Here is a 19,549-nt window from a genome sequence, read left to right on the forward strand (position 1 = left end):
AAAAAACGTATTTGTTAGAGAGAGGACGGGACCAGGGAAGGAGCTTTGCCAGCTTCTGTGCGCCAACCTCAGAGACGCACTGGGCTGATAGGAAAGGTGAAGGCCTTTCAGCCCTTCTGTGTCTGATAAAACCCTTTCCCTTTTCTCCATCTCATTTAATCCTCGCAGTGAGAAGGGTAAGGTCGCCTAGAGGTTACAGTATGTCCAGCTTATAAATACTGAGAATGAAAGATACACAGCTAAAAGGGAGAGGGTCCGTCTCCAACCCCTGAACCCACCTAAGAGCCTCTGCTCTTCGGATGACCCTTTGAGTGTATGTGGTCCCACTAATTTTCAGATGAGATTCACACTTTGAAGAGAAGCAGGGAATTTGCCATTTATTTCATGCTCATTTTGTGCCAGGAACAGGGAAGGGGTGGCTTACATTAGTTAGCTCATTTAATCCAAGACCTGAGAACACCAGGACCCAAGAACAAAAGCCTTCTGCAGGGCTGGATTTTAATAAGACAGGAAATGATCACAGTTGCTTTCGGAGGCCTGGGCTTCGCTAGGACGGAGTCTTTCTCCTCCTTCTGAGCTGCCTGCTCCCGGGAGATAGAAGCTCCACTCCTGTTGCTGTTTATTAAATCAGGGCTGGGCCTTGCACGCTGGGACCCGTGTCTCCATGAGCTTCTGCAGCCCCTGGTAGATGTGAGGCCCCTGTGACTTGCTGCAGCTGCTCCCCCATCATGGGCCCTTGTCCTGCAGGCTCACCAGGACCTCCAGCCCCTGCAGAATCTCTACCAGGTGTTTCCAAGAGCGCTCAGGAGTGTCCCGCAGGCGCTACTGACAAGGCTGGCCCTACTCTGGGCCTGCTCTGCCTCGTCTCCTGGGGGCTGGGCCCCTGGGTGTCTGTGCTCAGCACTTCTCTGTGAAGGGACTGCCTATTCTGAGCAGCAAGTGCCCCATGTTTCTCAAAATCTCAGCAACACGGCTTCTCGGCTTCTTCCGGAACGCCTGGTCACCTTAGGACACAGTTTCGAGTGCCAGATCCTCGTGAGAAGGAACTCTGACACCCGGGGTGCTTGACTTACGCCCCTGAATGACCCCAAGTTCCAGGCGGGGACTCGGGGTCAACCCACCTCTCTGCAGATGGCCGTGGCTGCTTACGGGGTCAAGCTCAAGGGCCTGGCTCCTTCCGGGCTCTGGGCGAGGTCTCTCTATACTATTAATAACTGATAGGGGAGTGTCAGTTATTTATACCCCCCTCAATACTAAAATGTGAGTCACTGATAAAAAGCAGTCAGCCATTGTTGATTATCCACACCGTGCCAGGCCCAATGCTGGGAGCTGTATGCACGTTACCTGCTTTTAATCCCCAGAATGACCTGAGATGCACCATTTACCACCCGTGGGATCAGAGGTCAGTGGGAGCCGGTGGCGCAGGATGTCCAGGGAAGTGTGACTGCACCTTCTGTGCCTCAGCCCTTCATCTATAAAATGAGCCGTTAGACCAGATGTTCTTTAAAATCCTTTCTGACTCTAAAACTCACTTCTGTTGCCTTTCTAAGGAATATCTACAACCTCACAAAAGTCAAAACTTAAGCCCCCAAAAGATGCAGGGCTGATTGTAGAAACACCTTTAATATCTACATATCATTATATCCGTGGGTTATTATTCTGAGGAGGGAGTTGTTCAAAACTGTCTGCTACGGTTATTTTTAAATTTCAAGTCAAAAAGCTCACCTTGGACTGGCTTAGCAAATAGGGGACTTCCTGGCTCATCTCTGAAAGGTCCAGCGCCGGCTGGGCTTCTGCTCTTTCTGTCTACAATCTGCAGGTTTTGCGTTTGCCCTTGGTTCACCTTTTTCCTCATGCAGGGCTCCTTCGTTGGCAGGCCGGTCATCCAAAGCATTAGGGGCTTGCTGTCGAGGGAGAGATAGCACTGCTTCCATAGTCGCTGAACAGGTTTTACTTTCACACGGGTTGGTTCGTCCCTGAACTGCTCTAAATAAATACTAAGAGTTGATTGGCACGGGCCTAGGTTATCATCCATACTTAAACCAAGCACTGTGGCCCAAGGGATAATATTTTATGGATTGCTAGATGCCAATCGGAGTCTATTCCTTAGATCTGGGGGTAGATTCAGTCCTACCCAAGACTCCCGGATGCTGGGCAGATTCTCCAAAGGAAATTCTGGGTAGCGTGTCAGTCAGGACAGAACATGTTATGCTGCAGTAGTAAACAAACGCCCCATCTTAGTGATTTGAAACAATAGAGACATTTCTTGCTCAAATTTGATGCAGATCCAACAGGAAGGCCCTGCTCAGGGGGGTCATTCCCAGGCCCAGGCTGATGGAGGCTCAGTCTCGGCAGGAGCTTTCACTGTGAGTGTGGTGCGGGGGAGAGCTGGAGAGACCAGCGCCAGCAGGTACATGTGTCCACCTGGAAACGCCAGGCACCACTCCTGCCCACTTTTCACTGGGGAAAGCAAGCCAACTAGATGTCTGCCTTCAAGGGGGCAGGAAAGTGCAGTCCACCTGCAGGCCTGGACAGAGAGGAGAGCTGTGTCGATGAACAGCAATGACGTCTGACACAGCAGGAACCGATGCAGATAGGTCATCAACAAATACTCAAGGCGATACTTCTGCAATCGTAACAGAAGGATTTAAGGGGTGGCTGTGATACACTTGGAAAGAGCACCAACTTAGAGGCCGAGCACCTGGGCTGGAGTGTGATTGAAATTTGCCAGCTATGCGTCTCTAGGCAAGGAATCTTTGAGCATCGGTTTTCTCAACTATAAAAATAGGGATGACAGTATTCATCATGCAGAGTCTTTATGTGGTCCAATGAAATAATGCATGTGCAAGTACATTGCACATTTGTAACTGCTGTGTGCTGTGTAAGAATTCTTGTAACTTTTCTTTGACTTCTACTTAAGTAAAACCTTAACATCAACACTTGTCAGTTCTGGAATGAGCTTTGGGAAGGCAATTGCTGACTCTGCCTTTGGACCTCTGTTCACCAACCTGACCCTACGCTACTCTCCGCAAATGTAGGATGATAGAAATGGTTCTGATTTTCCAAATAGTCTCCTGGGGGAAAATGTTCCTCTCTCTCATTTGTGCCTTTATTTCCCACTGTGTCAGCGGTCTATTTCCTCACAGATGATATATAGTTTTAATTCTGTAAAGGTTTTGGTAAAGTGAGCACTCTGAATTCTCCAAGAGGGGCAGGTGGGCTGGAACATGGTATGATGGCGAAGGTTGCTTCCTGAAGCATGAAGATCTGGGTTCCATTCAGGGTTTTGCTACCTGTGAGCTGTCGGACCCCAGGCAAATCCCCCAGTCAATTCAGCCTCATTTTGGTAATATGTAAAGTGCAGATAAAAATTCCAGCCCCATCGTCCACTGAGGATTTTTGAGAGGATAAAGGAATTAGTGTTCCCATTATATATCCCCAAATATGCATTGAATACTTTCAAGGTGGGAACCAGGCACTGAGCCAGGTGCCGAGGGTAAATCAGTTAACTGGACGTACAGGATGCCAGCATGTGTGCGAGGCCCGTTTGGTTCTCTGGGGGGAGGCTGAGGGGCCTAACCTCATGGGTCTCGAGCACTCTGGCTGTTGTGTGTACTTTAGACATGGCAGTATGTGAGGTGGGAAGGTGGGGAGAATTCAGGGGAAGATGGGCACCCCCAATGGGTCACACTGACTGCTCCCCTCCAGTTCCCCCTCCCACTTTCAGTAGGTGGTAATAGCGATGGGTGGGTACCCAGTGATGGGAGAGCAGAGAGTGAGTGTGTGACAAGGGTATTCATCTTGAGGGCCCTGACGGGCATATGGCAGTGTCCTCGGCGTGGTGGCTTACCTGTACAGGTAGTAAAGGAATGCCCTTCTGGGGTTTTGTAAAACCCCAGACCCAGTTTCCCAATTTGGGGGGAGCAAGGGGTGAGTTTTACAATAGTCTCTCCACTGGAAGTCGTGTCACCCCAGCTCCTGAGTAAGTACTGTGCCTTCTGCTCTCGCGGAGCGCTCCAAGGAGGTCTCCATCCCTTCGCGGCTCTGAATCAGCCGCTGCTCCCGATGGTTTTGCTGGAGCAGGGCTTTGGGTGAGGGCTAATTAGATAGTGCCTGCGAATCACTTGGAGTTCCTTGGAGACGGGCGCCTCTCGATGTATTATTAATAGGGGCGAGCACAGTGTTTCCAAACAAAGACGCGCCTACTTAAATACCTGGGGTCTGGGGGAGGGAGGGCAGAAGGGAGGGCTGGAGAGCAGACCCAGCCAAGAGAGCCCGTCCTTCGGGAAGGCCTTCAGCCCCGTCACGTGATCTTCGGGGTGGCGGCCGTGGGCAGGGACTGTCAGTATGACGTGGACAGTTGTGGAGCATCCCCTCAACAGGCAGTACTCGTGTGGACAGTGTGGACAGGGCACTGGTCTGTGACGGGGCCTCTGAGGAGGGAAATCAGTTCGTCTGGCCAGGCTGTGCCCCCGAGGGTGGTTTCCAATCGAGGAGACCGTAGCAGCTTCCGGGAGCACTGCCTGCGCCGGCATTCCCCTGAGACAGATCCCTCTGCTTTAGCTGGTGCTGTTTCCTAAGAGAAGCAGGGAGATGACCTTCCTGGATTAAGCCCTGCTCCTCCCAAAGGCTGGGGTGCACCCCACGCAGATTTCAGTATCGAATGGCTGGATCATTAAAGGACTGATCTGAGGAGGCCAACTCCTATTGTCACCGAGTCCAAGCTCGTTCTGCTCACCGCACGGCAGGCCGGTAAATCAGAGACGAGGTGTTGAGGAAAGGAATATGACTTTATTCGGAAAGCCGGCAGACTGAGAAGATGACAGACTAATGTCTCAAAATAACCATCTTATCAGGGTCTGGATGCCAGTTTCTTTTATAGAATCAGAGAGAGAAATAAAGTAAAAAGGCAGAATAGAGAGGGAGAGGTGGGGAGGAAGTAAAGTAAAAAGGGCCATCAGTCTTGCAAAACATCTCCTGGGGAGGGGATGTGTTAATTTCTTCCTTCTTGCAGCTATCCACAGATGGACAGGGTCAGGATGTTTCCCTGAACAAAGGCACTTTGGTTTAACATTCAGGCAGAGGGGCAGGGTTCCCTGAGCCAGGTCATGTATCATTATAATCACAAAAGCAACAAAAAGCAAAGGTTAAAGTCAAAGAAAGAGATGCAGCATGGAGTCCGATTTAGCTCTTCCCTGTTACACTGTGTTAGGGGTTGTGACTCCCCTCCCACTGGAGGATTGAGCTCAGAGACCTCGAACCTCTGTCCCTGCTGATCCCTGTAGCTGCTCAGGTGGGTGGGTACCCAGAGCATCCCCAAAAGATATGTTGACGTCTGTTATGGGCTGGAGGTTTGTGTCCCCTGAAAACTCATATGTTGAAGCCCTAACCACGCCCCCCCCCCCCCAGTGTGATGGTGTTTGGGGATGAGGTGTTTGGGAGGGGATCAGGATTAGATGAAATATGAGGGCGGGGCTTTTGTTACCGAACACAAGTGTGTGTGCTTGACGCAGGGGTAGGCCGAATAAACAGAAACGTCGGAGTTTGGAGCAGAGAAAGATTTATTTCAGGGCCCAGCAAGGAGAACAGGTGGCTTGTGCTCAAAAACCCCAAACTCTCCAATGGTTTTTGGGGAAAAGTTTTGACAGGCAAAATTTGGAGTGAGGGCTGCAGGGTGTGTGACTTTGTTCTGATTGGTTGGTGGTGAGGTAGCAGGACAGTGCTCCAGGAACCTTACCCTCAGCCTGAAGTCACCATCCTTCACCTGGGTGGGGCCTTAGTTCCTGCAGAAGAGCTCAAAGATACTGTTATGTATGTTTCTTGAGGAGGAACCAGGACCCTGCCCCAAGGCTGCGCTATTGTTTCTTTTTTGTTCTTTTAAATTAATTAATTAATTAATTAATTTTTGGCTGTGGTGGGTCTTCATTGCTGCGCACGGGATTTCTTTAGTTGCGGTGCGCAGGCTTCTCATTGTGGTGGCTTCTCTTGTTGCGGAGCACGGGCTCTAGGTGCGCGGACTTCAGTAGCTGTGGCGCACGGGCTCAGTAGTTGTGGCTCACGGTCTGTAGAACACAGGCTCAGTAGTTGTGGTGCATGGGCTTAGTTGCTCCGCGGCATGTGGGATCTTTCCGGACTAGGGCTCGAACCCATGTGCCCTGCACTGGCAGGTGGATTCTTAACCACTGCGCCACCAGGGAAGTCCCTGCACTATTGTTTCTTGACTGCTCCTCCCTTGTTTCTGCATCCCCTCCCTTCCCTGATTAGCAATTATTTGAATGTGCCCTTTGGAACTCAGGGAAGGTCAAGGCGGCTGAATGAAGCCTATTTCCTTACAAACAAGAAACAGAGAACACAGAAAGGATTTGTACCCAGGAGGGCCCCACAAGGTCCTGCTCCCTTTCAACCTTACTTGGAAATTGGCTTATTGCAGATGTAGTTAGTTAAGATGAAGTCATACTAAAGTAGGGTGGGCTCCTAATCCAATGTGACTGGTATCCATATAAGAAAAGAAGAGACGCAGACACATGTAGAGGGAAGAGGATTTGAAGACCCTCAGGGAGAACACCGTGTAAAGACAGAGGCGGAGATTGGAATGATGCATCTACCAGCCAAGGGATGCCGAGGATTGCTGACACACCAGAAGCTACGAGAAAGGCCTGGAACCCATTCTCTCTTCCAGCATTCAGAGTGGGCACAGCCCTGCCCACCCCCTGACTTTGGACTTCTCATCTGCAGAACTTTGAGAGGATAAATTTCTGCTGGTTTAAAGCAGCCAGCATGGGGACTTTGTTACAGCAGCCCCAGGAAATTAATACTGTAGGGTCTAGGGGTGTTCAGATGCTCTTTCAAACTGACCACAAACACCTCTGTTGCCTTAGAAAGCCGGCCAAGCCCAGGAGGCCTCTGCTCTCTTTGTGTCTCTATTTTGGGAAGTCTGTACACATGGGCTCCCAGGTTCACTCACTGAGGCCAGGCCTTCTGCTGCCAAGTTCTCACACAAAATGTTCCAGGATACAAAAGGGCTTAGAAACCCATAGGCCTGGGCCAGTAGAAAAGCAAAGCTGTCTTCCTGTTTGACGAAAGGACAAGCATCTCTGAATATCAAAAACCACACATCATTATTTATCCTCATGAATCATCAGGTGACATTTTATTAGAGGACACCCGATCTCATCATAGGTCAGGCCCATAAAGTACCAGGGGGAACGGGCAGGTTTAGTATGGGTTGGTAAAATCCCTATGCATTAGATGATCTGGAAGTTCTGGCACTGAAACGTCTCTGCTGTGCCTGTCGGGCAACCTCTGGCCGCAAGCGGTGGACCTCAGAGCACTACCAGGGTCCCCTTTCTCCCTCTTGCCTCCGCCCCCATAGTTGCAGATCACAGGGCTTCTCCACAACTGCCTAACCACCAGCATCGTGTTCCTGGTCCTGGGTGGGGATGGCACTGTGGCCGAAGCTTGGCCGCAGACACCTGGCACTATCTCATGTTAGATCATCTCTCAGAAGAAGCGTAAACCTCCAGCAACCTCAAGACCAGAATCCCCCGCTAGAAGGTTCCTTCAAAATAGCACCCTGTGGTTTTGCCTTCAGGGAAATTCCCTCCCCCACTGGCATCCTTGCATCCCTGGGAGGGGCTGATACCATTAACCCAGGAAATAAAGCCTTCTTCATTTGTATTAGTTAAGCTGCCCGGTTGACTCAAACCAAAGCTTTTCTGCCTCCAAATGTTAAGAGCCAGTATAACTTAGGTGGAGAAGAGATCCAGAAACTTTTGTGGGAATAATTCTTTTTTAAATTTGGCCTGCTGAAGGCAGAATTGTCCCAGCTCATGACTCCTGGTTATTAAAAAATGTTCTCAGGGCCTGTGGATGCTAATATAAACCAGTCCCTATGTTAAAAACAAAACATAATTATTAATGAACGTAGGTAGATAAAGATTTTATTTAGAACAGGCAGCCTGCGTAGGTTTTGGCTGGTGTGAGCATTTAAAATGTTAAGTGGAAGCACAAGTAGAGCTGGGAAACTTAGGGGTAGGTTAATTAATTGGGCAAAATAATTCACTTGGCTACAATGGGTGAGGCCTTGTGTCGGGCATTGAGGGAGATGAATGAGAAATGGTTCTTAGTAAGGACAAGGGACCACTAACGACTTTTGTGGTGTGTCCCTTAGGCACAGACAATAGTCGACCTGTATTATCTTATTGAATCCTTACTATTCCCACCCAGAGCCATGGAGCAACTTGCTGAATTCACCCAGCCAGAAAGGCCCAGGGTGTTTTTTGAATCAGCTTAATTCCCAAGGCCTGGACACATATTAACCCTGATACAAGGTATACAGTGATCACTGGCATAAAACTATCCCAAGAAAGCCCAGGGGAGGGAGAAAGGGATTCCCCTTGGGAAAGTCAGGTAAGATTCTGTGATGGAGATAGCATTTGAGCTGGTCCTTCAAAGACTGTGCGATCGTAATAGGCAAAGATGATTGAGGGGTGTTGTCAGCGGAGAGGAAAGAGCCCAGCAAAAGTTCCCAAGGAGGCAAGTGGGAATAATCTGGTGTGACAGGTCTGAAAAATGTACAGGGGAGACATGTGACAAAGGTCATACTGTCAAGGACCTTGAATGCCACTCTAAGGGACTTGGATTTTATTTTGTTAAGCAAAGGGTAGTGATTAGAGAATATCTAAAGAGAAGGGTATCATTAGAGCTGTTCTCTGGGAAGATAATTTTGATAGTCGGTGGTTGATGGGTTGGCAGGGACAAGGCTGAGGCCAGAAAAACCAGGTAAGAGGCTAATGCAGCAGGAAGGTGTGAGCTGCTGGAACCAGGGCAGAGGGAGTAAAAGGAAGGGACGGAATCCAGCGAAGCTCGAATCAACAGGACTGGGCCGACTGGGAGGCTAGAGCAGGGCCAGCCTCATGGGCATGACTGGGAGGGGCCCCCCACTGGGTTCGATGCTCTGCTCTTGTGTCCTGAAATTCTTGGTCATTTTTGAACAAGGGCCCCCCCACCTTTTCATTTTGTACCTGATTCTACAAATTGTGTAACTGATCCCGGACTTGGGTTTTAGAACTAGACACACTGGGTTTGAAAATCCCCGCTGTGTCTCTTATAGGCTACAAGGATTTTCAGCAAGTCACGTCACTTCCTGGCCTCCTCAATTTCCTCATCCTTAAAATGAGAATAACGATCATTACTCTATAGGGTTCTTGTGAGGACTGGAGAAAATAATGCTAATAACTACCATTTTTAAGCACTCGTGTGCCAGGTCCCGGGCTAAGCACGTTTATATCAATGACAAATTTAATCGTTATGACACCTTATGAGGTAGGTACTATTTTTATTCTGATTTTACAGGAAACAGACTCACAGGAAGTCATGCCACTTCTAAGTGATGAAGCTGGGGTTTAAATGATTTCTGGTCTGCCCAGCTCCAAAGCCTGTGCTAGCACAGTGCTTGACATTATGTTCAGTTGTGTCACTGTCGCTACTATTGTCATCAATAGTGGGTGGGGGTGAGGAAGAAGGGAGAGCAAGGAAGCAGAAGTGAGTGGAGTGACTGGGTAGATGGCACTGCCATTCTCTGCAGAGCGAGGGTAACCCAGGAAAACTCCCCAGTTCGGGCAGGGGATAGAATGATACATTTGGCTTTGAGCCACCAGACTTGGGACATTCTGTTTTCTCTTTCCATGAATTATTTCAATTAATCTTTATAATAACTCTATCACTTAGATTCTCTTTCTTATGGTTTGTAAAGTATGAGCTGAGTCAGCTTAGTGGGTAACCCTTCTAGGAGACTTCCTGTCACCAGGGTGACTGGGAAGATCAAAACGACACCCAGAGTTGGGAATGAGTCTTATTGGTGGAAATTAAGACACCTTAATATGCCAGGAGGCTTGCATGATTCCCATCATAATCCTGTACTGTGGCTGGTGACTGGATCTAGCTGCAGTTTCCTCCAGAGACATATAAGAAACAACGGAGGGAATTCCCTGGTGGTCCAATGGTTAGGACTCCTCGCTTTCACTGCCCAGGGTGTGGGTTCAGTCCCTGGTCGGGGAAGAAAGATCCTGCCATCTGTGAGTCGCAGCCGAAAAAATAAAAAAAATAAAAAAAAGGAAACAATGGATGAGGCTGTTGAGGTGTCCTGAATGGGATTGAACTTGTCAGATCCTTCCCTAGAGCAGGTGTGAGAAGAGAGAGGCTGGGAGATGGGGAAGTGCCCAATGATAGGGTGTGCCGGGGTGAGCGGGAAATAGGAACAATGTCCCACCAGTCAAGGAGCAGGGCCCGGGACAGGGAGGAAAGCTGCTTTCCACCATCGCCCTACTGACCAGGGCTGGCCTGTGTGGCTGTAACGTCAGTGAGCCGAAGGCACCTGACCGAAGGGGAGTGTGCCCAGAGAACAGCACGTGTGCACCCGAGCCTTCCACAGGTGCGGCGGGATCAGCCTTCCTGCCACACGTGTCCTTGGGTAGCTCAGAACACTGTCTGTGCGGGCTGCCACTTTGCCCGCTTTTCCTGGAGTGGTCCAGCTGCTCAGGAGGGCAATGCAGAGTGTTCTGAGGTGGGAGCATTGGGAAGGCCACACAAAGGGGCCAGGCCTAGGAATGCTGCCTGGGCTTTGGAGTGGTCCAGAAAACTGTGTGTGAAGAAGGAGTAGCTCTTCACCAATCAATCACTCATCCTAATTCAAAGGGGCAGGAGCAGGGACTGATGAATGCTTATTAAACAAATGGACCAGTTTCCTTGATGCACAAAAAGAAAATTTGCCATGTTTGTAGATACTTCAGTCATTATAGGAATATGCAATGTAGATGTAACACCCCAGTTTATCTCCCCTCCGCCCCAGGATAACCACTAACTCACTTTGAAGTTGGAAGTGGGCACTTTGCCTCTTGCACTCCATAACTATAAGTAACTTAGGACGATTCTTCTGAATGTAACAAAAATAAATGCCCATGGGCTGGAATTGAATTTAATGTAGTGGAAAGGGCACAAGAATAAGATCTTTGTGCTTAACTAGATTCTGCTGCTAACATGCTGTCTTGCAGGGTCTTCCATTTAAGCCCCCAGCTGGACCTATTAGGACAGGGTGGAATTGTCATTTGGGAGCCTGGTACCCTGCAGATCCACTCTGTCCCTACCTCACTCCATTTGCAAGGTATTTGATTCCAGTCTTGTCTAACCAGACTTTTTTTTTTTTTTAATAAATTTATTTATTTATTCATTTTTGGCTGTGTTGGGTCTTCGTTGCTGTGTGTGGGCTTTCTCTAATTGTGGCGAGCAGTGGCTACTCTTTCGTTGTGGTACGCAGGCTTCTCATTGTGGTGGCTTCTCTTGTTGTGGAGCGCAGGCTCTAGGTGCGCGGGTTTCAGTAATTGTGGCACATGGGCTCAGTAGTTGTGGCTCATGGGCTTAGTTGCTCTGCAGCATGTGGGATCTTCCTGGACCAGGGCTTGAACCCGTGTCCCCTGCATTGGCAGGAGGATTCTTAACCACTGCGCCATCAGGGAAGCCCCAGACTTCATTTTTTTTTTTTTTCTTTTGCTGTACGCGGGACTCTTACTGTTGTGGCCTGTCCCGCTGCGGAGCGCAGGCTCCGGATGCGCAGGCTGAGCAGCCATGGCTCACGGGCCCAGCCGCTTTGCGGCACGTGGGATCTTCCTGGACCTGGACACGAACCCGTGTCCCCTGCATTGGCAGGTGGACTCTCAACCACTGCACCAACAGGGAAGCCCTTCTTTTTGGTTTTTGACATTTTTCTGCCTCTAGGATCTTGGCACTTGGGTTATCAGCCTTCTTATAAATTTCTTCATTTATTTATTTTTGGCTGCAATGGGTCTTTGTTATTGCGCGTAGGCTTCTTCTAGTTGCAGCGAGCGGGGGTACTCTTTGTTGTGGTGCGCGGGCTTCTCATTGAAGTGGCTTCTCTTGTTATGGAACATGGGCTTCAGTAGTTGTGGCACGCGGTCTCTAGAGCACAGGCTTAGTAGTTGTGGCACACAAGCTTTGTTGCTCCGAGGCATGTGGGATCTTCCAGGACCAGGGTTCAAACCCGTGTCCCCTGCATTGGCAGGCAGATTCTTAACCACTGCGCCACCAGGGAAGTTCCATCAACCTTCTTGACTTAACCATCTGACTGTTGAGTTGGCCCTCTTCCTGGTTTGATGCATTTGGACTAATCTCACAAAATTTATAGGACATCTATAGTAACTTGGGCAAGTAATCTGTAAAAAGAGAGGTTAGATAATAGTAGTGACCATTTATCGAGCACTTATATGAGCCAGGCATTCTGCTAAGCACTTCACATGAACTGTCAAATTTACTCCACCCAACATTTCTATGCAGTAGGGTTTAATGAGCTTAACAGTGAGGGTGCTTTGGGCTGCAAGTAATGGAAAATCCAACTCAAGGTGGTTTAAACAATAAGGACATTTCTTGGCTCACACAGCTCACAGGAAGTCCAAAGGCAGAATGGACTTTAGAGTTGGGTGATCATTTGTCCAGAAGACTGACTTCAAGGATCCATGTTCTTTCCATCTCTCCACCTTGCCATCAGCAGTGTGGACTTTATCCCTAAGGCTGTGTCTCCTCGTGGTTAAGGGTTGGCCGTCAGCAGCAGTCAGGGCACCTGGCTTTCTTCTTCTCTACGTTATACCTCAGGGAGGGAATTGCTTCTGGAAATTCTTTTAGAGGAACTGTCCTAGAAACTCTGGGGGCAAATCCCCTTGTATTTTGTTGGCCTGATCTGTGTCATGTATCATGAGCTGAAGAGGAGGGTAAAAACATTGTGATTGGTTTAGATACATCAAGACCCACTTCCAGAGCTAGAGAAGTCGTTAGCTTCCCCCGAGTCACACTGGCTGCATGGCAGAGAAAAAATCAGGGCTCCGCCAGGAAAGCGGAAGGGGGGACATGGATGCTGGGTGGGCCACCAACAATATCCACTAAAACGAGGTTAACTAACGTGCCTGAGATTGAACTTGGTCAAATTAGCCTTGTTCTTAACCACGGCACCCTGTTCCCCCCATCTCAAACATTCCACACGTCTAAATCAATTAGAAACACTTCAACCAGCATAAGAAGAGACTGTGAATAAATGCTGTTCTAATCCCCAGACACATTTAACTTCTCTAGATAGCCGTATTTCAAAGGATATTTTATAAGTACCAGTTAATGTTGAAGAATCTTTTGGCATAAGATATTTGATTGTCAGTTTATGAGTGGGATATTTCAGTTTCAAAGTTCCAGATCTCTTTCTGAGTCCAAAATATGCAAGTGTACAGGATTTCATCCCAAACAAGTCATAAAATCAAATGGTTTATCCATAATAAAAGCTGGGGAAATGAAAAATTTATCTTCCCCTGAGTTCACTTTTTAAGACAAACTCCCCCAGTTGACCTTAAATTGGGAAAAAGAATCAGAACCTATGTGTGAGTTGGGCAGTTATCAGCTTCGCCAACAGCTCAAACTGACTCAAATAATAAATGGAATATGTTGACGTGCATCTACTGAAAAACCCAGAGCTAAGCAATTTTCCTTTAGCTCAGTAATGTCACCAAAGGTCCTGTTTATTTCATTCTCTCCTATCTGTCTTCTGTGGTTATGCTTCATCTCAAGGCTAGCTTACCTCGGGGTCACAAGATGGCTGCCTATAAATCCTGGACTACACGCCTCCCTCTTCCCATCTGTGGACAACGGTGTCACTGAAAGAACTAAGAAACTTCATTCTCACAAATCCCCAGCAATGTTTTCTTGAAGCTCATTGGCTTGAACCAATCTGTGTGGCCAGGGGGAAGGAATAATGCTGATTCCCTTACCCTACATCATATATCTCACCTCTAGAGTCGATCCCAATGGCCAACCCAGACCCAGGGCCTATAGGAAAGGGAAGGAGAAATGATGCTGGGAATGTAATCCACAAAGGTCGACTGCTGCACTAGCTTACAGCGATAAGTGTTTGCCTCCGTTGCTCAGCTATTCCTCACAGACTTCTCAGAAACAATGCACACAATGGCATAAGGAGAAGGCAGTGAGAGAGTGGGGAGAAAGAGAACAATCGTCAAGTTGTAGGCACAGTTTGTCAGAGTTTAGCAAGCGTTCTCTGGCCAACCCAGAGTGTCTGTGGGTGGAAAGTTAAAAATCATGTCCTGACAAAGGTCGCTGAGTCATCCCCACCCGCAAAGCCTCCTCTCTTCTCCCCACTGGTTGGGCATTCTCTTCCAAGCCTCTCTGAGAGCCTCAGACTCAGTATATTTTTTCTTATGTTTATCTGCAGCTCTAGCCACCGGCTATACCTCCCCACACAGTGAGGGGTGGCATCTCCCTGAAACACTTTCTTTGGAAGACTCCCCATCGAGGAGACTCGGTCCTCAACAGTGAGGGGACTGGCCTGCAAACAGAGAGACCAATCCCAGGGGGCCCAGGGCTGTTTTGTTCTTGAGTTATTCATTCAACTTCATTCATCCACTCATCTTACAAGTACTTACTGAGTGCCTACCATGTACTAAGAATTACTCTATGACTGGATTTACAGAATTAAATAAAACTCTCAAAGTCTCCATCACATGGAGCTTTGCATGTGGAGAAGATAGAAAAAAAAAAAAACACATTTATATACAAAGTTAGGAAATGGCTAATGTGATGCAGAAAAATAAAGCAGGAGGAGGGCAAAGAATGTGTGTGTGGGGTTGTACCTTTGATAAGGTGGTGAGGGAAGTCCTCTCTGAGGAAGGACCAGCACACAATACCTAGCGGTGTTCAGGACACGGGGGACTCCCTGAATAATTAATTAATTAGGTAACTGGTTCACTAAACTCAGAGTTGGGGCTCTCTTAACTCTTTCTGCAGAATCAGGACTGTTTAGTTCAATTTAGATTGAGTACAAACTCTTTGGTCTTCAGTAGAGGGATTACACAAGCCATTCTACCTTAAAATGGAAAGAGCAAAAATGCAGAGGAGTAGGCATATAAATACTAATTTGCCTTTGAAGTCTTTGCACATTTACAGATTGCTTTATGAGTGGAGAGGTGGTCCTTGGCGTTCATCTGCCCGTTTGCAAATGAGCATTTCCCCGAAATGGGCCCATACGGACTCTCTTCCCCTCACTGTGGGCTAGTTAGTGAAGCCCATGTGGACGGAGGGAATGAAAGCACAGATTTGACCCAAGCATTCTTTGACCTATATGTTTATGTGGGGATTAAGCGTAGAATGAGTTGTCACTGAAAATATGTGCTTTGTGTATTTAGAAGATAAGTATTTTTTTTATTGCTAATTAGTGTTAGACACACACATTTGTTATGTTTGTACGTCAAGATTCATTTGTCCTTTCAAACCCACTGCCTTAATTAACCTTTGTCTAGCCACTCGTGTTGCACTCCGGCTGTAACTCAGACTGCTAGGCTCTGCGGTAATGGGGTTTCTACTTAGAAAATGTTGAATTTCAAAGCAGCATCCAGAGTGTGAATCTTGCTGAAGAAAACGTCCTTTGGTAAGTCCACTAACTAGCCTCACCGTAGGGAGCCCACGCGATGGGGCCGTGGGAGAGTGTGATACTGCTCAACATTTCCTAAGTCTTGGCCCTGGGTGTCATTTTTTTTCCTGTGAAGCATTTCCTGAATCCACCCTCTATCCCCAAGAATCGAACAACACTCCCTCCTTTGTGCCCAGGTAAGACCTTTACACACAGGTATCAGAGTGTCTCTGATTTTATTTCTATTTTAATACAACTGCTTGTTCGCCTCTCTACACTCACACCACCTCTCTCCTACCACTCAGCTTCTAGAATACAGGAATTGTACCCTTGTATTCATATGTGCGTCCTCGGCACTCAGCATCTTGCCTGGCAAGGTGTTCTTTGTAAAATGGCACCGGAGAGTAATTCTTTAAGCACAAGTTATTCTTTAAACACATGAGTCTCATCTGACTCATAGGACTTTTAAGACAAGTAGAATTGGACCCTAATGTTTAAGAAAAACCTAATTGATGGTAAATTTAGTATTGAGAAAATTCTGTCATTGATTGAGTGGGGTTTTTTTTTCCCCTGGAGGGTGAGAAAGACCGTCATTGTTCAATTTTAATAGCAGAACATCTTTTGGAACATCAGTGCCCCCTGATAATACATTTGAGAAGTATTGCCTTAACGAATAAGTATTCCAGTATAATTAATATTCTAACCTTAAAAATAATAATGAACACAGTGATGACATTTTGTATATCGTTTTACTGCTTACAGGGACTATCACGTCTAGTTTATTATTTGACACTGAAAAGAAGAGTCAGAGGCAATTATTATAATTATAACCATTTAAATGATGCAGCAGGTGAGAATGAGTTAAATTGTTCCCATTCACAAATCTGGCAGGTAGAAGAATTGGGACATAAGCCCACGTGCCTATGTTAAAAAATCCTACTGTGTGTTTGTGTGTGTGTGTGTGTGTGTGCGTGTGCGTGTGTGTTGGCCCTCATGCATAGGGAAGCCAACTGCTGATGTCTTAAGTGGCTGACCTTCAGAGAGCTGCGATCATTCTAATGAAGCTGTGAGGGTATGTGTGGACCCAAGACATCTGGGGGTGTGATGTGAGGCAGGGCCAGGAGGTGGAGGTTCCAAGTCCTTCAACATCTTGTGTTATTTACATCTTGTGTAATTCAATCTGCACTGGTCAAGACCACTTGCTGATATATGGCCTCGTGGTGATAAGACTGAGACCCAGAGAAGGGGTGGAGTTAGGCTTGTTGCTGCCAGCTCTCTTCTCCAGCTGGCTTTGCTTCTTTTGCTCCACCGAGGCTGTCTATCTTACCTGCCCCTGACAAAGATTTGTCAGTGACCCTAACCAGGCTATCCCTCAAGTGAGCTCCAGCTAAGAATAAACACAGCCCCAGGGAACACGATCATTAAAACCACCTGCGACAGGATGTAGCAAGCACAGGCCCACAGTCTCACATCCCAAATCCCTGGAGCCAAGTGAGTTTCAGGACGCAGAATATTACCTAACACCCCTGGTAGAGGTCCGGCAGCATTGTGTAATCAAGCATCTTATTAACTCTGAAGCCAAAGGCACAGACTGCACGGTGAAAGAGACAGACTATTAATAGGCTCACATCCATTCAGGTCAGCCCTGGACACCCAGTGAGTTAGGAGGTAACTAGTGGTTTGGGGAGCACCTTGAATTTCAGAATTGTGGGTAAAAGATAACAGACCCTTATCCTCTTTGTACCATCACCACCCGCATTTTCTCCTTGTTCATCTCAAAGACAAAACATATTTTTTGGCTTGCTGGGGTTGACAATGGCCAACTTTTGTTTCCTTAGAAAGATGCTGTGTCATCACCCTCTGGACACAGCTCCATATGTGAAGGCCAATTTTTTTGAGCTTGAAGAATTGCCTTTAGATGTTACTAATGAAAGCTGGTTTATATGGAATTTGGGCCAGTGGGAAGGATCTCCAAGAATGGTTGTTTTGTAGACGGATGGGACTTGGGAGCGTCCCTCATGTGGCAGTTCCAGCAGGATCCTAGGAGCCACTGGGCAGGAGCCGTCACTCCTTATAAGGGACAGACTGGGGACAGGAGGACTGCAGCACGGGCTTCATGTTGGGAAGAAGTGATTTGAGCTGCGTTATCGGGGGCCGGATTCGGGTTGTATGTCTTAGATGATGTAAGGTCACTGAGGGGTTTGGTGCCAAGGCTGACGGGATGAAAACGGGGCCTGGTGACAAACTGCACATTGTGTGCTGAACTTGTCAATCTCTTCCAGCACCTGCAGCTCGCCTTCTGCTCAGTCCTTTGCCTGAAATGCCCTTCCTGGGCTCCTTCCCACCCAGGCACACTCCCACTCGTTTCTCAGGGCGCAGCTCAAATGTCACCTGCTCTGTGGAAGCCTCACCCTGACCCGGGGGACGCTAACTCCTCCTTTCTCTGTGATCCCACAAGCCTTTCCATGCACCTGACGCCACTTCTCTAATTGCACTGCAATTGCCCTTGAGTCCTTGTCCCCCCAAGTTGAACCTCAGGCTTCCCCAGGGAGGGTGCCATGTCTTTCTTTTTTTGGACTGGCATCTGGCACAGTGCTTGACCCAGAGTTCTAAACAATTGTTAATTGAATAAATGCTTTTATGTCTTCTATCATTTCTACATATTCTCTGTTCTTGTTTTCTTTCTCTTTTTTAAATTTGTCACATCTATGTAATCAGAGTGATAAATCTTGTATGGTTTACGTTTTGGGACATAGGAGTTACCACCATCCTTCAAAAAAGAACCACAGGGGCTTCCCTGGTGGCGCAGTGGTTGAGAGTCCGCCTGCCGATGCAGGGGACACGGGTTTGTGCCCTGGTCCGGGAGGATCCCACATGCCACGGAGTGGCTGGGCCCGTGAGCCATGGCCGCTGAGCCTGCGCGTCCAGAGCCTGTGCTCCACAACGGGAGAGGCCACAACAGCGAGAGGCCCGCGTACCGCAAAAAAAAAAAAAAAAAAGAACCACAGGATTGTATGAAAATAAGACTCATGAAAAGACTGAGGCGAAGATTGTTGGATGCTATAGTGGCTGTCCCCCAAAAGATATGTCCAAGTGCCAAACTCCTGCACCTGTGAATGTGACCTTGTTTAGCAAAGGGTCTTTGTAGATTGAGGAATTCCTTTGTAATTGAGGAAAGGATCCCATGGTGAGATCATCCTGGATTGGGAGGGTCCTAAATCCAACAACAGGTGTCCTTCTAAGAGGCAGAAAAGGAGATCCAGAGTCACAGAGGGGAGAAGGAGATGTGAAGAGGGAGGCAGAGACTGGAGGGATGCAGCCACAGGCCAAGGAACTCTAGGATTGCTGGCAGCCACCGGAAGTGAGGGGAGAGGCATGGAACGGGAGTCTCCATCAGAGCCTCCAGAAGGAATCGACTTTGCAGATCCCTTGATTTTGAACTTCTGGCCTCCTGAACTGTGAGAGAATAAATTTCATGTCTGTGGTGATTTGTCAGAGCAACCCTGGGAAGCTAATACAGATGCTACTGAGGATTTCAAACAGGGTAATCTAACAGCCAACAGGGATGTCAAGAAGCAGTGTAGCATAAAGGTTAGGAGTCAGGGACTTCCATGGCGGTCCAGTTGTTAAGACTCTACTCTCCCAATGCAGGGGGCACGGGTTCGATCCCTGGTCGGGGAACAATAACAGAAAAAGGTTAGGGGTCAGGCAGTCTGGGTGTCATCCCAGCTCTACCCTTAGTGCCTCAATTCCCTCATCTGGAAAATGGGGGTGATGAAATATTAGTGCCTACCATGTAAGGCTCTGGCATTGAAGGGGGAAGGGTAATTGAGACAATAGAAGAAAAGTACTTAGTATGCACGTAGGAGGCACTCAGTAAATGTTATTAGTCAATTATTAGATGGAGGAATAGTTTACTGGCCTGCAAATGTTATCAGCACGACAACAGTAATGTATTTGAAAGTGGTATTCAACGCTCAAACTGCTGAGAACTGAAAGTGCCCTTCTCTTCTTTTCTTTTTTTAATTGAAGTATGGTTGATTTACAATATTGTGTCAGTTTCAGATGCACAGCAAA

At 47.8% G+C, this 19,549-nt stretch overlaps 1 long non-coding RNA gene across 7 annotated transcripts in view; it reads left to right on the forward strand.

Annotated features, from left to right (window-relative positions):
- Positions 1–19,549, forward strand: part of LOC105748168 (uncharacterized) — a 629,731-nt gene that overhangs the window by 12,447 nt on the left and 597,735 nt on the right. The gene's annotated exons all lie outside the window — the stretch shown is intronic.

This window comes from Orcinus orca, chromosome 10 (genome assembly GCF_937001465.1).
Source record: "Orcinus orca chromosome 10, mOrcOrc1.1, whole genome shotgun sequence".
Taxonomy (NCBI): Eukaryota; Metazoa; Chordata; class Mammalia; order Artiodactyla; family Delphinidae; genus Orcinus; species Orcinus orca.